Below are 13,751 nucleotides of genomic sequence, written 5' to 3'. Positions count from 1 at the left end.
CACCCAAGTTCTCTATGCGACAGTGCACAGTGACTATGGATATGGTGACCTAACAAGAAAGACACAAAGCAAAGCTCAGTAATTTAACTGCCACAAGGTTTGAAGTGGAAAGAAGGCAATGAAAGGTGGGGGGGGGGGAGCATTTGCTATGGTAGTTAGATGTTACACCAGTGTAATTGATGCTTCAAATATTAACTTTCAAAGGTTAACAATGAGTGATTTTTGTCTAATTTCAGAATTTAGTCCAGTACACCAGATCTAAGACAAGCCCAAGGGGAGGATGTTAATGACAAAATCTCAGAACATCTACGAGAGACCAAGACAAGAGAATCATGAAATGTACATGTCAAGCACTAGACGTATTCCAAACAAGTTAAAAAGATCTTATTAAAATTACTTACCTTACCTTTTGCTATGCAATGTAGTGTAACTGTAGTCAGTGAAATAAAATAAATCCTCTGTGCACGATCTCGCTCGTTCCTTCAGCTTTACCAGAACTATAAAAAGCGCCTACGGCCTGACGGGTGTTTTTTTATGCTCTACCAGCGAAGCGGAACGCTGAAAAACATGAAAAAACGGAAGTTGGCGCATCGCCAGAACAGCAAAGTAAGTCTTGTGTAAACACACGGAAAAAAGTTAAATTAAATTTAAATTTAAGGGTCGCGGGCATGGAAGAGGCTCTGAGGGCCGCATGTTGGACACTCCTGCTCTAAGCAGAAATATGACAGATCCACACGAATGGAAGTTACATCCTCAGGTGTTTACAGAGATAATCCAAGCATGGGGGAGGCCAGACATAGATCTTTTTGCCTCCCACAGGAACCATCAACTGAAAGTTTTGTTCAAGGACCTTTCATCCAAAGGCCTGGAAAGTGGACGCCCTTTCATTCAGTTGGACAGCATGGACAGTTTATGCATTCCCACCTCTGCCCCTTCTGCCCAAGATGCTTTTGAAAGCAAGAACAGACAAACCGAGGATGATACTGATTGTTCCAGATTGGCCAAGGCAACACTGGTATCCACTCCTGAGGAGCCTAACACATACTCCTCCCTGGTCCCTGCCTCTAATGCCTCTCCTACTGACTCAGAACAGCTACAAAACTCTTCACAGTCAGCTGAAAACACTCAACCTCGCTGCATGGAAAATTCCTTGACACCACAACAGTCCCTACTCTCCAAGGAGGTGCAGGATGTCATTTTGGAGGCCAGAAGACCATCTACTAGAAAAGCTTACTCCACAAAATGGAAGCGGTTTTGCTGTTGGAATGAGAAAAGAGGCCAGGACCCTAGAAAATTGAACTTGCCTCAGGTTTTACAGTACCTAGCTGAACTGCTGAACAGTGGACTTTCATTTTCTTCCATAAAATACATGCCTCAGCCATTTCTGCAGAATTCAACACGGATCCTCCTTTATTCTCTCACCCACTCTTACGACAGTTCCTCAGAGGGGCTAAGAATATAAGACCTCCAAGGAAGCAACCAATACCAGCCTGGGACCTTAATTACATACTAGAAAAATTAACATTGCCTCCCTTTGAACCTGCTGCCTCAACAGATCTGCAACATTTGTCCTGGAAAACAGCTTTCCTTCTGGCCATCACTTCAGCTCGTAGGGTTTCTGAACTACAGGCCCTCATGGCGGTGCAGCTCTTCCTCATCTTCCATCAGGACAGGGTTTCCTTGCACAATCCATCTTTTATGCCAAAAGTGGTATCCAGGGTAGCCTTAAATCAAGCCATACACCTACCTACCTTTTATCCTAACCCTCAAAACAAAGGGGAGAGGCTGCTTCACACTTTAGACATCCATAGGCAGCTACGTTATTATTTGGACAGAACAAAGTCCTTCAGGAAATCAGAACAACTTTTTGTGTCCTATGCCGTAGGGGCTCAAGGTAAACCAGTTACCAAACAGACCATTTCCAAGTGGATTGGCCACTGCATACGGTTTTGTTATTCCTGTCATGGGAAATCTGTCCCTACTGGTATCAGATCTCACTCCACCAGGGCCACAGCCACCTCTACAGCCTTCCTCAGAGGCATTCCTACTAAGGATATTTTGGAGGCAGCCACTTGGAGTTCTGTACATACCTTCACAAAACACTACCACCTACCCTTATATTCCAGAACAAGAGCAGGCATTGCCACTGCTGTTTTGCAGGGCATTCTGGCTCAACCCAGTTCCTCATAGTACCTACCACCCTATGCATAGCTTTGGGACTCTACCCATCTGTGATTACTGCAGCTGTATGCACGATGAACATAGTACAGTTTTGTACCTACCATAAATGTAGATGTTCAAGTGCTAATACAGCTGCAGTACAGGTTTCCCTCCCTCCTTCCCCACTTGGTAAAGGCATGGGGCCTAACAACCTCTTCATACCACCTGACTGGGTTATCCTGCTATGTTTTATTTGCTTGCTTACACTGATTTTGCATTACATTGCATTGCTTGCATATGTAGATAAGCCTTATTTATGTATTGCCTTCCTTTGGGGGCACCTGACATCTGGGGCAAGAAAGACTGAAGAACATGGCGTCGGCTGTGTCTTATATACTCTGGCCATACTGACATCAGAAGAGTAAGCGACAACCGCCGGACCAAGACTTTGGAATTCGGCCGACCGAGGACCACCTGGCTGAAAACCCATCTGTGATTACTGCAGCTGTATTAGCACTCTAACATCTACATTTATGGTAGGTACAAAACTGTACTTTGCTGACCCTGAAACTATTTCTCAGGGACCCAAAGGGATTAAGGCCTCATCAGCAAAAAATCCAGTCCCCTCTGACAGAGATTCCAGAGCGCTGGACAGATGGGGAAAGAAAGTATATACGTCTGCAACCTTAGCAATGAGAGCCTTAAATTGCCAGTTTCACATGCTAAAATATCAGCAATTTTTGATGTCTCAGTTAAAACAAAAAATGCTTCCAGATTCAGATCCTCCTAATTTTTAAGAAATGCAGGATTTATTGCATGCAGCTGAACAAGTGGGAAAGCATACTTTGCAATGTCGTTTTGATTTCTTTAGAGGCCTCCTGTAGAGCAGCAGTTACAGGCTCTGTCATTAGAAGACATGCTTGTTTAAAAGAACATACGTTACCAGATCATGTTAAAGCAAAATTATTGGATGCACCTTTACAGCAGGATGTGTTATTTGGAGTTAAGGCAGAAGAGGTACTAAAGAAAATGAGGATAAGGCAAATTCTATGCAAACGGTAAAGGATTTCTTACAGGTTCAGCCACCAAGATTTAGCAGAAATTAGCCAACAGAGAATTGGTCCTTTCCGGCTACAGACAAACCTCAAAGGGGCAGATACAGATGTCCGAGAGGTAGAGGTCAACCACAAGGTCCTTACAGGCCTCGACAATGGGGTGCACCAGGCCAGAAAGAAGGGGAAGACAGGCCCCAACCATATAAAAAGCAGCCTTGATGACTTCCCATTACAGCTGCCAAACAACTCTCTCTTGGCAGCCCCCTTGGGAGGAAAACTAGCACTTTTCTATCACAATTGGCATTGGATCACCAAAGACAAATGGGTTCTCAACATTGTATCTCAAGGTTACAGGTTCTACTTTCACACTCTGCCAAGGTTAAAAGGAATGCCAAATCTGCCACCAAATCAATGGGCAGAGGCTCAAAAACAAAGTACAGCACTCGTGGAAGTGCTATTCAAGAGGTACCACCACAAGAGCAAGGACAAGGATTTTATTCAAGACTCTTTCTGGTTCCCAGAAAGGACAAAGCCTGGAGGCCCATTCTGTATCTTTCTTCTCTAAACACTTACCTGGATGTTCCGAAATTCAAAATGTTGACACTACAGCAGCTTCTTCCCATGCTGGGCAAGAAAGCTTGGCTCGTGACCTTGTACCTCAAGGAGGCATACCTACATGTCCCTATCAGACAAAACTGCAGAAGATACCTCAGATTCATAGCACGTTCAATGCACTATCAATTCTCTGCACTGCCCTTTGGCTTATCTACTGCGCCCAGGGTCTTCACAAAGTGCCTGGCACCAGTAATTGCATTTTGTAGACAGAAAGGAATTAAAATTTATCCGTACCTGGACAACTGCCTGATTCAAGCAGAGAGCAAGGACATTCTTCTAGAGCATCTGGCATTTGTAAAACAGTTAAGTTGCCTGGGGTACACAGTAAACAAAAAGAAATCAAAACTAGTGCCCTCACAAGAGATAATATTCCTGGGTGCCAGCTTGAACACAACAGCCCAGATGACTTATCTCACACCAGACAAGCAAGGACAACTGACTCAATACTTTCAATTGATGGCAACAAAAACCCAACTCCCTGCAAGAAAAATTCTGCAGGCCTTGGGTTACATGGCATCTTGCATACTACTAATTCCATATGCCAGACTGCATATGAAGAAACTACAATGGTACCTAAGGAGTGTATGGTCTCAACACTGTCAAAGTTTGGAAACAGTTATACCACTAATTCCTTGCCTTCAACAGGAGTTTCGATGGTGGGCTCAAGCTTGTCACCTCCACAAGGGACAGCCTTTTACTCAACCCACAGTCATTCAAACACTGACAACAGATGCATCGGATTACGCCTGGGGAGCACATATGGCAGGAACATGTATTCAGGGCAAGTGGCCTGCAGAACAAAGGCATCTTCACATCAATCAAAAAGAGATGTTAGCTGTACAAAATGCCCTTATAGCTTTCAAGGGCCTGCTGCATCCAGGACAACTATTACTAAAAACAGACAACACCACAGTTATGTGGTACATAAACAAGCAAGGGGGCACTCACTCCTACCCCCTCTGCAGACAAGCCATGACCTTGTGGAACACAGCTCTAAACTATCAAGTTCATCTGCAAGCACAATTCCTGCCAGGAGACAAAAACACACTGGTAGATGACTTGAGCAGAAACATCATGGATCCCCAGGAATGGGAATTGAATCCACAAATATTCAGAATGATAACACAGAAATGGTGGAGCCCGGACATAGATCTGTTTGCATCCCCAATGAACTGCCAGCTACAGAAATTCTGCACAAGGAGTTACCATCCACAAGCATGGAAAGTGGATGCCCTCTCATTCAGCTGGAAAGACCTGCAAGTATACGCTTTCCCTCCACTACCTCTCCTTCAAAGGTTCTCATAAAAGCCAGGCAAGAAGAGCCAAAGATGATCCTGATTGCTCCAGACTGGCCACGCCAGCACTGGTACCCAATCTTAAAGAATTTAGCACAAGAACCACCCTGGATATTGCCTCAAATCCCACATCTGCTGACTCAGCACAACAATCCGATACTTCACAGTCCGCTAAAGACCTAAAACCTAGCTGCATGGAAAATTCCTTTGTCAAGCAAGCAATGCCTCTCTCCAAAGCTGTTATGGATGAAATTCTGGAGGCCAGAAGGCCTAGTACCAGGAAAGCCTATTCGGATAAATGGAAGAGTTTCTGTGCCTGGAACCAGGCTCACAGCCTTGACTCTCTTGTCCCAAACATTCCGCAGATTCTACAATATTTAACTGAGATGCTGGACAAAGGCCTCTCTTTTTCATCCATCAAGATCCACGCCTCTGCCATCTCTGCTCATTACAACACGGATCCTCCAATTTTCTCTAATCCTTTGCTAAAACAGTACCTCAGAGGGGCTAAAAACATAAGACCGCCCCTTGAGCACCTACTACAACTTGGGACCTCAACTTTGTTTTGGAAAAATTAACTTTACCTCCCTTTGAGCCAGCTAACACAGCAGAATTAAAATATATTTCTTGGAAAACTGCTTTGCTCCTGGCATAACATCAGCTCGAAGAGTTTCAGAATTACAGGCACTAATGTCAGTGGAACCTTTCCTCATTTTCCACCAGGACAAGGGTGTCCTTAAAACTAACCCTACTTTTATGCCAAAGGTGGTTTCAAGTGTGGCTCTAAACCAAACTATTCACTTGCCGACTTTTTATCCAAAACAACAGAATAAAGGGGAGAGACTACTGCATTCTTTGGACATTCACAGGCAGTTACGCTTCTACTTGGACAAAATCAAAGCTTTCAGAAAATCTGAGCAATTACTGGTAGCATATGCTGCAGGAGCACAGGGAAAAGCCATTACAAAACAGACCATTTCAAAATGGATAGGACGTTGCATACGTTTCTGCTACACACACCATGGGAAACCTATAGCTAGCAGCATTAGATCTAACTCCACCAGGGCAACAGCCACTTCAACTGCCTACCTCAGAGGAGTGCCTACCAAGGACACTTTGGAAGCAGCAACATGGAGTTCTGTGCATACCTTCACCAAGCATTACCATCTGCCTTTATACTCTAAATCTAGAGCTGGCTTTGCCACTGCTGTGCTGCAGGGCCTTATAGCCACACCTAATGCCTTATAGAACCAGCCACCCTACCTCAGCTTTGGGATTCTACCCAAGTGTAATGACTGCAGCAGTGTAACACGATGAACATAGTACTGTTTTGTACCTACCATAAATGTAGATGTTCGAGTGTATACACTGCTGCAGTCCAGGTTACCCTCCCTCCTTCCTCTCTTACTTGCTGGTAGGTACTTATATCTTCTACCCTTTTCTACCTATGGGGAATATTTGCTGGTAACTAAAAGTTATTGTTAGCTTTTCCTATCTATGTTTTATTAGCAATTTGAATTGCCTCCCCATTTGGGGGCACCTGACATCTGGGGCAAGAAAAACTAAAGAAAATGGCGTCTGCTGCATCTTGTATACCCCTGTCGCACTGACGTCAGGGAGGAGGCGACAGCAACCGATGCTGGACCAAGACTTTGGAACTTAGGCCGACTGGGGAACCGCCTGATGGCAGGATAACCCAAGTATAATGACTGCAGCAGTGTATACACTCGAACATCTACATTTATGGTAGGTACAAAACTGTACTTTTGGAATACTGCAACATGGAAGAGGACAAAATCTATGGATGTTCATCGTGTTACATTGCTGCAGTTATTACACTTCGGTTATCCTGCCGTCAGGCGGTCCCGCAGTCTGCCAGAGTTCCAAAGTCTTGGTCCGGCGTCGGTTGCAGTCGCTTCTTCCCTGATGTCAGTGCGCCAGGGGTATATAAGATGCATCCAATGCCATTTTCTTCAGTCTTTCTTGCCGCGCGGTGCCCGAAGCAGAAGCAGTTTGCAAGTGCCGGTCAGCCGACTCCTGAGATTTTTGAAGTTGAATTTCAGATCTGAAGTCTTCAATAAAGCTAAGTACCCCGTTGGGGAAACTTTTTTCTTGCCTCAGACCGATGTCAGAAAAAGTTAATAATTGTATTTCTTGTGGGAAGCAAATACCTCATAAGGACTTCCACTCTTACTGTATTCCATGCCTAGGCCCTGATCACGATGTCACTAGTTGTTGGTTTTGTGTTAGATTTAACAAACGCACTATAAAAAGACGTTTTGATTTTGCTTTGCACTACTTTGGCCGAAGGTTCAATTATACCATGCTGTCGGATCAACCGACTACCTCAATACCGAAAAAACGCAAAGACAAGGATAAAGACAGGCATCCGAGGTCCAAAACTGACGACGAAACCTCTTCTAGGCCAGTTGACGGTTCTCAGTGAGGCGCTTTCGCAGCCCCTGACACCCGCAACCTCAGAGCCACAGGCCGTTTCCAACTCCCACGTGGAGACAGCTAGGCCTCTGGAAACTCAGGGTATTGGGCCTACGGAAACTAATCCCTCAGATGGGTCCGGAGCCGCTGAGCAGGCATCGGCTTCTGAGGGTGTTTTCAGACCTTCACAACTTATCATTAAAACAACAGCCAAGACAAAGGTACCATTAAAGACAAAGAAACAAGTACAGCATTCTCCTGGACAGTCCTCCATGCCTAAGAAACAGATGCATAAAATGGCCGAAGACCTCATTACTCTAATCAGGGATTCCCATCCCCCTCCTGAGAAAAGGCCTAGGCAGGATACAAACTGATTCCTCTGATCATGTTTCCATTTCCTCCGATTCCTCTTCAGACCAGGGATACTCTCTACCCCCCTATGAGAGGACTCTGATGCTGAAGAATCTATCCCTTCAGCCTCTCCTCCTGAGGATTATTCTTTTGGGGAAACTTTACATACCATGAGGGAGCATTTCCATTGGGAAAGTCAGGATTACTCAGAATCCAAGAAAAGGCTCAGGGATTTCCTTTTATTGCCTCAGCACAGGCCGCTGGCTGTTTCGCCTGTGCTAGACTTTGTGGATGATGTGTTCTCTGAATCCAGCTTGTCTCCTGATTCTTTGCCCCCCTGACTCTCACAAGTTTCTTTACAAAAACCCTTCTGCTGATCCAGAAACTATTTCCCAGGGTCCAAAAGGGGTTAAGGCTTTCATTGCAAAAAATCCAGTACCCCCTGACAGAGATTCCAGAGCTTTGGATAGATGGGGAAAGAAAGTATCCACTTCTGCAACCTTAACAGTAAATTGCCAGTTTCACATGCTTAAGTACCAACAATATTTAATGGCTCAGTTAAAACAGAAAATGCTTGTAAGCTCAGAAGCTCCTGATTGTAAAGAAATGCAGGATTAATTGCATGCAGTTGAACAGGTGGGAAAACATACTCTGCAATGTGGTTTTGATTCTTTAGAGGCCTCTTGTAGAGCCGGAGTTACAGGTTTTGTGATTCGAAGACATGCTTGGTTAAAAGAACAGTCTACCTGATCAGGTTAAGGCAAAATTGTTGAATGCTCCTTTACAGCATGATACCTTGTTTGGTGTTAAGGCAGAAAAGGTGTTAAAGAAAATGGAGGATAAAGCTAAATCTATGCAAACAGTCAAGGATTTCTTACACAGACGCCCAAGAGACAGATCTCAACCCCAAGGCTCAAACAGACGACGACAGTGGGGCACCTCAACCCCAAAAGGAGGTGAGGGCAAGTCTCAACCTTACAGGAAACAGTCACAATGACTTTCCCCTTCGTACGCTAAGCAGGTTCCTTTTGGAAGCCCCCTTAGGGGGAAAACTAGCACTTTTTTCTCAAAACTGGCAAACAATCACCCAAGACAAATGGGTTCTGAATATTGTGTCTCAAGGTTACAGGTTCCACTTTCATACTTTACCAAGGCTAAAAGGAATTCCAGACCTGCCACAAAATCAATGGGCAGAGGCACAAAAACAAATTTCAGCCCTCATGGACATGAGAGCTATTCAAAAAGTACCACAACAGGAACAAGGACAAGGATTTTACTCAAGACTCTTCCTGGTCCCCAGAAAGGACAAGGCCTGGAGGCCCATACTAGACCTTTCAATTCTGAATACTTACCTTGATATTCCAAAATTCAAAATGTTGACATTACAGCAGCTTCTACCCATACTGGGCAAGAAGGCTTGGCTTGTTACTCTGGACCTCAGAGGCATACCTGCATGTCCCTATCAGACAAAATTGCAGAAGATACCTCAGATTCAAAGCTGGTATAATGCACTACCAATTCTCTGCACTGCCCTTTGGCTTATCTACTGTGCCCAGGGTCTTCACAAAGTGCCTGGCACCAGTAATTGCATTTTGCAGACAAAAAGGAATCCAAATATATCCATACCTGGACGACTGCCTCATTCAAGCAGAGACAAAGGACATTCTTCTACAGCATCTGGCGTTTGTAAAAAGGTTGCTAATTTCTCTAGGGTACACAGTAAACGAGAAGAAGTCAAAACTAGTGCCCTCGCAACAGATTGTATTCCTGGGTGCCAGCTTAAATACAACGGCCCAGATGGCTTACCTCACGCCAGACAAACAAGTTCAACTAACTCAATATTTTCAATTACTGGCAAAAAAGTCCCATCTCCCTGCAAGAAAAATTCTGCAGGCCCTGGGATTCATGGCATCCTGCATTCTACTAATACCATATGCCAGACTGCATATGAGGAAATTGCAATGGTACCTAAAAAGTGTTTGGACTCAACACTCTCACAGTTTAGAAGCAGTAATACCAGTGATACCCTGCCTACAACAGGAGTTTCGATGGTGGGCACAGGCATGTCACCTAAACAAGGGTCAGCCTTTTACCCAACCCACAGCCAGGCAAGCTCTCAACAGATGGTTCGGATTACGGCTGGGGGAGCACACATGGCAGGAAAATGCATTCAGGGCAAGTGGACCACAGACCAGATGCATCTTCACATCAATCAAAAAGAGATGTTGGCTGTTCAAAATGCTTTAACAGCTTTCAAGGACCTTCTGCATCCAGGACAATTATTACTAAAGACAGACAACACCACAGTAATGTGGTACATAAGCAAGGGGGCACTCATTCTTATCCCCTATGCAGGCAAGCCATGACCTTGTAGAACACAGCTCTGACGTATCAAGTTCACCTGAAAGCACAATTCCTGCCAGGAAAGAAAAATACTCTGGCAGGCGATCTAAGCAGAAATATCATGGACAGTCACGAATGGAAATTTAATCCACAAATCTTCAGCATGGTAATGCAAAAATGGGGATGCCCAGACATAGATCTCTTTGCCTCCCCACTGAATTGCCAACTACAAAAATTCTGCACAAGGACTTATCACAAAAAGCATGGAAAGTGGACGCTCTCTTGTTCAGCTGGAAAAACCTAAAAGTTTATGCCTTCCCGCCCTCCCTCTCCTTTCAAAGGTACTCCTAAAAACCAGACAAGAAAAAACACAGATGATCCTGATTGCTCCAGACTGGCCATGCCAGCACTGGTACCCCATCTTAAGGAATTTGGCTCAAGGACCACCATGGATTTTGCCTCAAATTCCACATCACCTGACTCAACAAAACAATCAGATCCTGCACGGTCAGCTCAAAACCCTAAACCTAGCTGCATGGACGATACATTAGCCAAACAGGCAACACCTCTCTCTAAAGCTGTTATGGATGTCATTTTGGAGGCCAGGAGGCCTAGCACCTGGAAAGCTTACTCAGAAAAATGGAAGAGATTCTGCGCCTGGAACCAGGCTCAAAACCTTGACCCTCTTGTTCCAAACATTCCTCAGATTTTACAATACTTAACTGAGATGCTGGACAGAGGCCTATCCTTCTCATCAATTAAGATCCATGCTTCTGCCATTTCAGCACATTACAACATGGATCTTCCTTTATTCTCTCATCCCTTGCTAAAGCAGTACCTCAGAGGGGCTAAAAACATAATACCGCCCTGGAGAGCACCAACACCGACTTGGGACCTCAATTTCGTTTTGGCAAACTGACCCTACCACCTTTTGAGCCAGCCAATACAGCCGATCTAAAATTTTTATCATGGAAAACAGCTTTGCTCCTGGCAGTAACTTCAGCACGAAGAGTCTCAGAGCTACAGGCATTAATGGCAGTGGAATCTTTTATAATTTTTCATCAGGACAGGGTTTCTTTAAGGATAAACCCTACCTTTATGCCAAAGGTGATATCTACTGTGGCTCTTAACCAAACCATCCATTTGCCAACTTTTTACCCAAACCCCCAGAATAAAGGGGAGAAACTTCTGCATTCTTTGGACATACACAGGCAGCTACGCTTCTACCTGGACAAAACAAAAGCTTTCAGGAAAACTGAGCAACGGTTTGTAGCATATGCTGCAGGATCACAGGGCAAGGCTATCTCAAAGCAGACTATATCCAAATGGATAGGACACTGTATTCGTTACTGCTACACACAGTATGGAAAATCAGTCCCAAATACCATTAGGCCACATTCCACTGGGGCAACAACCACTTCAACAGCCTTTCTCAGAGGCGTACCTACCAAGGAAATTTTGGAGGCTGCAACTTGGAGTTCAGTGCACACCTTTACCAAGCATTACCACCTGCCGCTTTACTCTAAATCCAGAGCAGGATTTGCCACTGCAGTTCTGCAGGGCCTCATAGCCAATCCTAACTCTTTATAGACCAGCCACCCAACCTTAGCTTTGGGATTCTACCCAAGTGTAATGACTGCAGCAGTGTAACACGATGAACATAGTGCAGTTTTGTACCTATCATAAATGTAGATGTTCGAGTGTTCACACTGCTGCGGTCCAGGTTACCCTCCCTCCATCCCCTCTGAACTAGATGGACTTATCTATGCCTTTCTATCCTATACAACCTTTGTGGTGTATTTGCTTGTAACTGAAGGTATTGTTTTTATTTTATATGTATATTTTTTATTAGCAATATGTATTGCCTACCTATTGGGGGCACCTGACATCTGGGGCAAGAAAAACTGAAGAACATGGTGTCGGATGCATCTTATATACCCCTGGCGCACTGACGTCAGGGAAGAAGCAACAGCAACTGACGCCGGACCAAGACTTTGGAACTCTGGCCGACTGTGGGACCGCCTGACGGCAGGATAACCCAAGTGTAATGACTGCAGCAGTGTGAACACTCTAACATCTACATTTATGGTAGGTACAAAACTGTACTTTAAGATTTTTGCGCAACTATTCTTTGTGTCTTTACATGCTGGTTGCCTTTCAGAAAGTCTCGCCGATCATCTTCCAACTTTTCCACTTAGGCAGTGAGCAAGTCCAGTGAAATTCAACAGCTATTGTGAAATTAGTAACAAAAAAAAAAAACTTTTTTCCAACCTTGAACTCTGTAATTGGATACCACTGAAACATCTCCCCCTAGAGGAAGGTATAGAATACTTCAGCCTGACTTTCCTGAAAATTCTGAATAGACTAGCTCCCCTGAGAACAATAAGAATAAAGGCCAGCTATATGCCCCCATGGTTAAAGAAAAACAGATCACTATTAAAAGAAAGATAAAGCTTGGAATCTGTGGCAAAAAAGCAAAATGCAAGTGACTAAACCGACACATCAAGAACTTAGAAATAAAGGTAAAAAAACAAATTAAACAGGTCAAGATTAATCACTACCAAGACATTCAAACTTAACATCAAAACAACCCTCAGAAGTGTTGGTCTGTTGTTAATAAAATCCTACAACATGGAAAACACCAGTACCCCCACCCCTATAACCACCAACAGCTTAGGTTCTATATCTATGCAGTCTAATAAGTATTTCACAGAGTCCGTACTAGTCATCACAAGTAGTAACTGTTCCACCACCTTCACAGAAATTCCCTCAGCAAGTCCAGATAGCAGCACCTTTGATTTCCAACCTGTACAAACAGACACTATTACAAAAAAAAAACTACTGAAAAAACTCATACCAACAACCCTAGCAGCTGATAACCTACCAGCTGAATATCTTTGTGGCTGCTGATGCCATCTCCTACCCAGTATCCATCTTAATAAACTGATCCATCTCCGAACAAAAGGTATCGGTAATCTGGAAAATTTCACACACCAATCCACTACACAAAGGGGAAAATCATTAGAACTGTCCAGTTACAGGCTAATAGCTAAATTGTCACCGCTGTCTAAAGTTCTAGAAAGATGCATCCACTTGCAGATTATGCAGTATCTCCTTGATAATCTGCTATTCAAAACCCAACATGGATTTCGGCCCTACCATAGCACTACTTCCACCTTAATGAATTTCACAAACATTAATCAACATAGGAGCAACGATAAAATAGTATCCTCCATCTTTCTAGAGCTATCAAAAGCATTCAGTACCATATCTCATAGCAGACTTATACAAGTACTCTTAGAACTAAATGTCAGTCCATCCACAATTACTTGGTTCAAAGATTACTTAACAGGGTGCCAGTAAGCTGTAAAATGGCAACAACGTACATCTCCTCTACCACCCGTTACTTTAGGTCCCCTCCTTTTCACATTTTTCACTAACAGTTTACACACTGCTACCCTGCATGCCACCCTAGTGCAATATGCAGACGATTCTA

The 13,751-nt window shown here is 44.0% G+C and overlaps 1 protein-coding gene across 1 annotated transcript in view; it reads left to right on the top strand.

Annotated features, from left to right (window-relative positions):
• The window catches only part of TMEM214 (transmembrane protein 214), a gene marked incomplete in the record, with an annotated part of 1,377,439 nt that overhangs the window by 511,877 nt on the left and 851,811 nt on the right, over positions 1 to 13,751 (top strand).

The sequence above is a fragment of the Protopterus annectens genome, chromosome 2.part1 (assembly GCF_019279795.1).
Source record: "Protopterus annectens isolate FY-2018-M chromosome 2.part1, PAN1.0, whole genome shotgun sequence".
Lineage (NCBI taxonomy): Eukaryota > Metazoa > Chordata > Ceratodontiformes > Protopteridae > Protopterus > Protopterus annectens.
This window is presented reverse-complemented; position numbering and strand designations above follow the sequence as displayed.